The 8,017-nt window shown below is 32.7% G+C and overlaps 1 long non-coding RNA gene across 7 annotated transcripts; it reads left to right on the top strand.

Moving 5' to 3' along the window:
• Positions 1-200: 200 nt before the first annotated feature.
• LOC136066011 (uncharacterized) lies at positions 201-4,607 on the top strand. Of its 7 annotated transcripts, none has more exons than XR_010627563.1 (9): positions 201-546; positions 660-934; positions 1,476-1,585; positions 2,031-2,341; positions 2,451-2,731; positions 2,865-3,393; positions 3,683-3,735; positions 3,830-4,012; positions 4,137-4,607. It is a non-coding gene; the product is annotated as an uncharacterized LOC136066011 (long non-coding RNA). The 7 variants fall into 7 exon arrangements; XR_010627564.1 differs by lacking the exon at positions 1,476-1,585 and having other exon boundaries at positions 203-546; positions 2,451-2,499; positions 2,567-2,731; XR_010627560.1 differs by lacking the exon at positions 1,476-1,585 and having other exon boundaries at positions 205-546; positions 2,865-2,995; positions 3,183-3,393.
• Positions 4,608-8,017: the final 3,410 nt, after the last annotated feature.

Here is an 8,017-nt window from a genome sequence, read left to right as displayed (position 1 = left end):
ACTCATTTATTACAACATTGCTTTACAATTCATTTGGTCACTACTAGGATATCCCTGATTTTAAATTTTTTGCTTTTGTCTTCCCCACTAATTGAAATGATGTAATTGATTTTTGATTTCTTTACACTAAAATTAATAATTGCATGCAATTGTTGATATCCTTGTCTCTTTAAATTTTATTAGAGAACAATAATCCTGGTGGTTGTTTAATTTATTGATTTGGTTTTGCAGAATAAACCTTAACTGAGCAACCCAAGAAGAGGCATTAATATTTTTCAGCCACTTGAGAAGGGCTTTAGTTTCTCATACATGAGTCATAGAAAATAAATGATCAGGGTGTAAGGCCAAGCTCAATTCAAGCCTCCTTATCTTTATGAAAAAGAAGAAATGATGACAGAATAAGGGGAAACTCTTGCAAGACTTGCATCCCCTACCTCAGAATCAATTATAAAGTTTTGGTGGGTGCTAAAACTCTTGAAGAGACCCAATCCCCTGTTTTGCTCCACATAAGAGGTAGCTAGCAACACGACTCAATTTTATTGCCAGGTACTTCTTTACAACCAGCTTAGTATATTTTTTTTGGGTTGAAAAGCAACCGGCTTAGTATCAACTGAGCAACATGACTCAATTTTAATGATTTTTTAAAACTTATAAAACAGAGAGAGATGTTTCATGCTACATCCAGAAATTGTGAAGGGAAGGAATTCTTGTGCAGATTCACTTTAATTTGCCAACAAGTTCAACATAAATCCTGCAGCTATTTGGCGTGATATGAGAGCCTATTGGTCACTAAAAAAAATCTTCTTATCTTGAGGATTTATGGTTACTTGAATCCAACTGGAGGGACCTGCAGCATTATTCAGCTCCTTCATTTTTAGTCCAAATTCCTGGTGGTACAAGAAGAAAGTGGAAGATTGAGGGAATGAAATCTCTGGTAGTTCAATTTTTTTTTTCCCCTTAAGCTTATGCATTTGTCGAATAACATATTGATTCTTTTAACAATTTACACTATAAGAAGTTAAAAATGTGATTGTAACATTTGTCTTGAGAAATATGGCAGGCTATTTGATCATATTTGACAAGCGGCAGGTGGAACCTAGTGCAGACTTGTAGCTTCCATTATCACATTTTTTAGATTAAAAATTACTTCTCTGTCTTAATGAGAGAAGTTCTTTTGATTGAGCAATGCAGATTAGCTTCATACTGTGCTTCCATTCTTACCATTTACCTTTGCTCTTCGCAAAAGAGGAAAGCAGAAACTACTTATAATACGAATAAGAAATGGAATAAAAACTATAAAAAATGGTATTGAAATTATTAGAAGTAATCAGCTTTGAATGCTCATCCATATAATCATCTAAATGCCACAGAGTACTTTTCCAGCATATATATGTTTTTGATGATTAATAAATTTGTTTTACAAGTACAGAGTATGTTTTGTGATATTGTCAATTGACTTGGGCACAATATGACAGGTTTTTAATCTCAGGTGGACACTGGGGTAGTTTCAAGCTTGTGTTGCTTTAATACCTTCAACTGCTGCTGAATTTTTTAAGCATGAGAATCTTTTGATTGAACGATGCTAGTTAGTATTCCTTATTTCTTCCTCTTATTTTTTTCAATTTTTGGAGAGGAAAAAATGTGATTTACAACGGAGGAAAATAAAAAGGACTAAGAAATGACATGTTCGAAAATCAGGGCAAGTTTTTTTTCTTTGATGTGGAAATGCTCAATTCTTGTGTGACTAAAATAAGAAATAGAACTCTATGTAGTATGAATTTTTTCTCTAAGCCTGAAAAGTTTTAAATCTTATTTAAATGTTGCTTTTCAATTCATATAGTCACTCCTAGGATATCCTTGATTAAAACTTTTGCTTTTGTCTTCCTCACTAATTGAAAATGATGATGTTCGATATTTGTACACTTAAATCAATAACAGCATGCAATTGTTGATATCCTTGTCTCTTTAAATTTTATTAGGGAACAATAAAACCCTGGTGAATGTTTAATTTATTGATTTGTTTTTTGCAGATAAACTTTAATTGAGCAACCCAAGAAAAGGCATTCATAACATTCGGTTACTTGAAAAGGGCTTCAGAATACATGAGTCATAGAAAATAAATTATCAGGGTACAAGGCCAAGCTCAATTCAAGCCTCCTGATCTGTATGACAAAAAAGAAATGATGCCAAAATAAGGGGAAATCATGCCAGAAGACTTGCATCCCCTGCATAAGAATCAATTATAAAGTTTTGGTTGGTGCTAAAACTCTTGAAGAGGCCCGATACCTTGTTTCACTCCACAGAAGAGATAGCTAGCAACATGGATCAATTTTATTGTCAGGTACTTCTTTACTGCTTCTTTTTTAAATGATTTTTAAAACTGATAAAACAGATATGAGAGGTTTCGAGCAACATCGAAAAATTGCTGAAGGGAAGGAATTCTTGTGCAGATTCACTTTAATTTGTCAACAAGTGCAACACAAGCTCAGCATCTATTTGGTATGATGTCAGTGGCTACTTGTCCTTTTACATCAGTCACACTCCTAAATTTCTAATATGCTTCCAGGTCACTAGTAAAAATATTCTTATCTTGAGGATTTATGGTTACTTGACTCCTTTGCCTACATTTCAACTAGAGGGGCCTGCAGCATTATTCAGCTCCTTCATTTTGAGTCCAAACTCCTGGTCGTACAACAAGAAATTGGGAGATTGAGGGAATGACAAGTCTCTGGTAGTTCAATTTTTATTATTATTATTTTTCCTTAATCTTATGTGTTCGATGACTAATAGATAGATTCTTTTAACAATTTAAACTATAAGAAGTTCAAAATGTGATTGTAACATTTTCTTGAGAAATATGGCAGGATATTTGACCATATTTGACAAGCGGCACATGGAACCTAGTGCAGACTTGTAGCTTCCATTATCACATTTTTTAGATTAAAAATCACTTCTCAGTCTTAGTGAGAGAAGTTCTTTTGATTGAACAATGCAGGTTAGCTTCACATTGTGCATCCATTCTTACCATTTACCTTTGCTCTTCTTAAAAGAAGAAAGCAGAAATTACTTGTACTACAAATAAGAAATGGAATAAAAATAGTAAAAAATGGTGTTGAACTCTTTAGAAGTAATTAGCTTTGTAATGCTAATCCATATAATTATCTAAATGCCACACATTCCAGATGTAATAGACACATCACATGTGGGTGGAATGGCCTTTGTAATGACATCCCTTGTTGGAGTTTTTAATCATGAAAAAATCAACTAATGGAGTCTTTTCCGCTGGAGGTCCCTGCTTGGAATTCTTGTTTTGTTGTCTATGATGAAAACTATGTGGGCCTGCAAGTCTTGGAAGACAAAAATATCCATGCTGGATGGATCATGTAATTGAAGGTGGTAAGCTCATCTTGTTCCAACGATTTGTCATCATTTTTAGATTATAGTAGCATTTATCAACACATCCTTTGTTACTATAAAAATTCTACATCACTTTTACTAACTATATCTGGAATCTTTTGGTGCTTGATACTGCCTAGTTATATGCCTTTGTTTGTCTTATATATTTATTTATTTTGTTCCTTTTATGTTATTGCATCCATGACATTGCTTGACATGACCAAACAACAATCATGCATTTTGTATATCCCATGTGCACCTGTTTAAATGAAGTATTCATTTTCAGGTCAACAAACTACCTCTCTTTGAGCTTTGGGAATTGATGGTGGATAGAAAAAAGTAGGTCCTCTCCAGAATTTTGGTTATTTCTTCTCTTCCACTCTCCAGAGAGTTCAAAAGGCTCAGCACATCACTAATCTTCTTGTTGTTGCAGTCCTCACCAGTAGGGGATGCACACCTGCGTTGTTACTATCAATAATTCTAAATTGTCTTATGCTGAGATTGTGATGCGAGAGGCATAGAGGGGGGAAACTTTCCCCAGATGGCTCAGGTGCTTGTTCCATGAAAGATCAAGGCCATTCTTGAGGTTCTGTCATGTCACTACCAGCAATTACTAGTACGTGTTTTTAAACCAAAGGGTGCTTAGTGGTTGTCAGTTATATTCAATTGAGTTGTGTTTCCTACTTAAAATTTGGACCTCCAATCTTGAATGATGTTTAAAAATCTTAACCATTCTGCAGGTTTTGAAACACAATATGTGAAACATGTTGAGGCTTCCAACAATAACATACCTGACAACCGCTTGACATCATCCTATTGATGAATACATTATTTATAGGCTTGGTTTTGTGATCTAAGGTGGCTGCTACCAGCCAAATTTGACATTCTACAACCAAAGCTTCCAAAGAACTAAACTTACATCCAACAAGCAGCGATGATATTTGTCCTGCCAGCCTGTTCTTTCTAATTTCATATCAAGTTTGGAGATTGGACCTCTATGTGTGAATTGGAAAAATGAAGAGGAATGGAGAGAACTGTGTAGCCCCAGTTTTCAGATTCTAGATTTGATTGGAAACATATCGCTTAGGAAATATATATAATATCAATTGTGATTGTTACATATGAAGAATTTGATCATTTTGTATGAGTTTGCTCAGATGTACTCCGAAATTTTCTTGAATTTGTATTTTGTTGGTACTTTTCCAATGCTATTGAGATTTCATTAGGTATCTAGGAAACAGAGTCATGCACTTAACTCAACTGAGCTTGATTAACATTTTAGCGATGGAAATTTATATTCGTAAAACAAGAAATACAAGACAAAAGATTTTCTTGGCAGCGCTACTGTGTTGCTTAAATTATTTGTTTATTCATCAAAGTTGATAACTCTAATAAAAGTAGCTCATCAATATTTCAAAAACCTTTTCTCCAAAATCATTTGAGGATAAGATAAGTAGATAACAAACAGTGATTAAAAATAAAATTATGCAAGTGGATAATACTAGTTATTTTCATGAAGTTGTGTAGTCGTAAAAAACAACTATGGTTCAAATTTCCCATCCCAACTATTAAATTATCAATATTGTTATTATTATTGTTATTATTATGAAATCTAGAATGGAAATTTTATTTATATAAAAAGAATTTTTTATCCAAATATATATATATATATATCTATATAAAGAGAAGATTACATATTTTGCATATCCAAATTTACAAGTGGGCTCAAAAAGTCAGGGACATCCCCCATCCATACTTTAGGAGTGTCTTGGGCTGAGGGATAACAAGCCTAAGATATAATGGGCCACTGGAAATCTTCCAACTATGAAACTGAAAACCATTCATTCCTTGCGCATAATAGGCCTAGGATATATAACACCCCAATTAGAGAAAGACATCTCCTATGATAGAATTTCTTTCATGTTCTTTTCAAAAAAAAAAAAAAAAATTCTTTCATGTAACCATGGTGCGACGCCCTCAAACACCATTTTGCACACTATTAAGTCTAGGACACACCTAGTTTCACATCCAAATAACTTTTCAAGTCATAATTGGTATATAATAAAATGATATTAATGGTAGACCCACATGAAAGTGATTTTGCTCTTATCATAAGTTGATAACTTAACAGTGTGAAATTAGATTTCTCCATAAGATTGTTGTTTCAAAACATGACCTCAAATGACAAAATTGTATTTTGAACACATGATTTTAAGAACAAATGTCAGTTCCCAAATACAATTTAAATAATTGTTATTAAAATAATATTATTTTCATATTAGCACACAATGTGGCTATAAAAAAAATGTTAGATACTACAAATTTTATAACGTAATTCTTATAGGCTATTGCGTAATTAATTAAAAAAAAACACAAATTTTTTATTAAAAAAATAATTCAAAATTTTATTTATTACATTATTTGAATGTGGTATAGTTATATTGTTGCCAGTTCAATTAATAATAAGCTTTTTGTAATAAGTTTTATCTTTTTCCGAAAACAAAGGTGGGTCAGTCACCAGTATTTCCCCTCAGCCTCTTTTTCTTGTGTATTGATTCTTGAACCTAACTTTAGAAATTGGTACCAACTACAATCCCCATACTCATATTAGTCCTAATCTGGTGCAACTCACTGGCTCGCACCATTCCATGTGAGGCTGCCAAGGTACTTTGTTTTGCACTATTACCAACTTCCATCTACTTATTGCTAACTTTTGTATTTATTCACATGCATCATCAAGGCTATTGTTGGAGTTTTGTTTGTTATATCAAAAATTCCTTTTCTAAGAAATAGGTTTTTTTATGGAAAGTTTGATCTGGGTAGTAGTGTGAATATAACTATGATTATAAAACGTTTGTTTGGGAAATTATTGTGTACTCTCGGAGTATTATAAATGCGTATTCCCTCCTCTTACATGAATGGTAAGTCCCACTAATTAAATTCATGGTGAAACCCACCATTCATGTGAGAGGAGGGAGTACGCATTTATGGTACTTCGGGAGTACCTAATAATTTTCCCGTTTATTAAATCTAAAATTCCTGTTCAGGAGAATATTTTTTATTCATAACATTTTGTAACTCTATTAAAATTAGCTCCATAAAATCTTTTGTCCCAAACCATTTTGTTTCAGCAAAAAAAAATGCTTATGTGAAGCTCGGAAATATATATGATAATACAACCGCTGAAAATGCTTGGACTGCATCTAGTATCAAGTTTATCACAAGAACAAGCAGAAGACTAGTACAAAGGAAGCTGTGATTGAAGAAGAAACTAGCTGCAGAAACTACAAATCAAAGAAGAAGAAGGAAGAAAACAGAAACGACAGCAGTTTAATAACACGTTGATAGAACGACTTGTAGTTTAATCAAATGTATTTGCTTTCATTGGTGTACACACGTGCCACGTGTTAGTGTGTGTTAGTTTTCAGTTTTTTCAGTTTTGGTTGTTAAGTTAGTTTAGTCTCTGATTTGGGTTTATCTCAGCCCGTGTATATAAACCTCTTTTTCTAGTAATTAATCAAGAAATCATATTCTCCAAATTCATTTCTTGGCAAAATTCACTTTCTTGAAAAAGGGAAAAGAAAGGCCAACAAAGAAACACCTAACTCTGCGTCTACCAATCAATCTGTTTGATATGCCGATAAAAAGATGAAAATGGGGGCAAAATCTTCAAATTATTTACAGGAGGTTTTAAGGATAAAATAACCACCAATGTTTTTAAAAATTATTATCAAAGAATGATATAGTTGTATAGTTGTAAAAATTTTTTAAAAGAATGATATAGTGACATAATTCTTAAAAATTAGTTGATTTTCAATTTGGGGATGTCAATGTATATACTCGGTGACTTCTTTGCCTATTGTTTGGCAGAGTCTCTAACATGTGCTCCACACACCCAGCCCATCTTATCACCTCAAGGCAAAGTTAAACATGGCCCTAAAGAGCAACCAAAAGTTGTATTCAGGCCCTTGGCAGTGTTCATTCTTTTCCATCGTACCCTAGATACTCCCAAAAGTGCAGCTTATATGCCTTGAAAAAGGAAATAACTTATTAACTTCCTTGACAATAACAAACAATAAAAAAGACCTCCATATGAAAATGTCCACTTAATAGAATAATAATCGTATTCTTTACTTTCACTAATCTATAGTTGAAGAAAAGTGAGGTTTTAATATTAGAGAAAATACATTTTCCACCAGTTTCTTCCTTCACCCTTTTAACAAAATCCTCCATCTTGTAATGGATGCAAACACTAGCTCCACGATCCTAGCAAACAACTAATTTTTCATCGTTCCTTGCCAAACACAATCTAAAATATATTATACATGGAAACTAAACTTATGCATGCATTAGAAGAAAAGTGATATTGCACTGTCAGAAACAATACTTAATTGCAAATGTACCAATACTCCCGTGAAAATGAAGTTTTAATATTCATATGTTATGCATTGGAGGTACCATATATCATACATTGTTGTTAATACTATCATCAATCACATATATTTTCTAACTTCTCTTATCACAGATATTTCAAATTTTATGGGGGAAAATTAAAAGAGAAAATGTGTGTTTCTTTTTTTTTTTTTTTTTTTTTAATTTTATTTATATTTAGAAAGAGCTA

This window comes from Quercus suber, unplaced genomic scaffold (genome assembly GCF_002906115.3).
Source record: "Quercus suber isolate HL8 unplaced genomic scaffold, Cork oak 2.0 scaffold_1552, whole genome shotgun sequence".
NCBI classification, from domain to species: Eukaryota; Viridiplantae; Streptophyta; class Magnoliopsida; order Fagales; family Fagaceae; genus Quercus; species Quercus suber.
The sequence above is the reverse complement of the archived record's forward strand: the minus strand, read 5'-3'. Positions and strand labels throughout refer to the sequence as shown.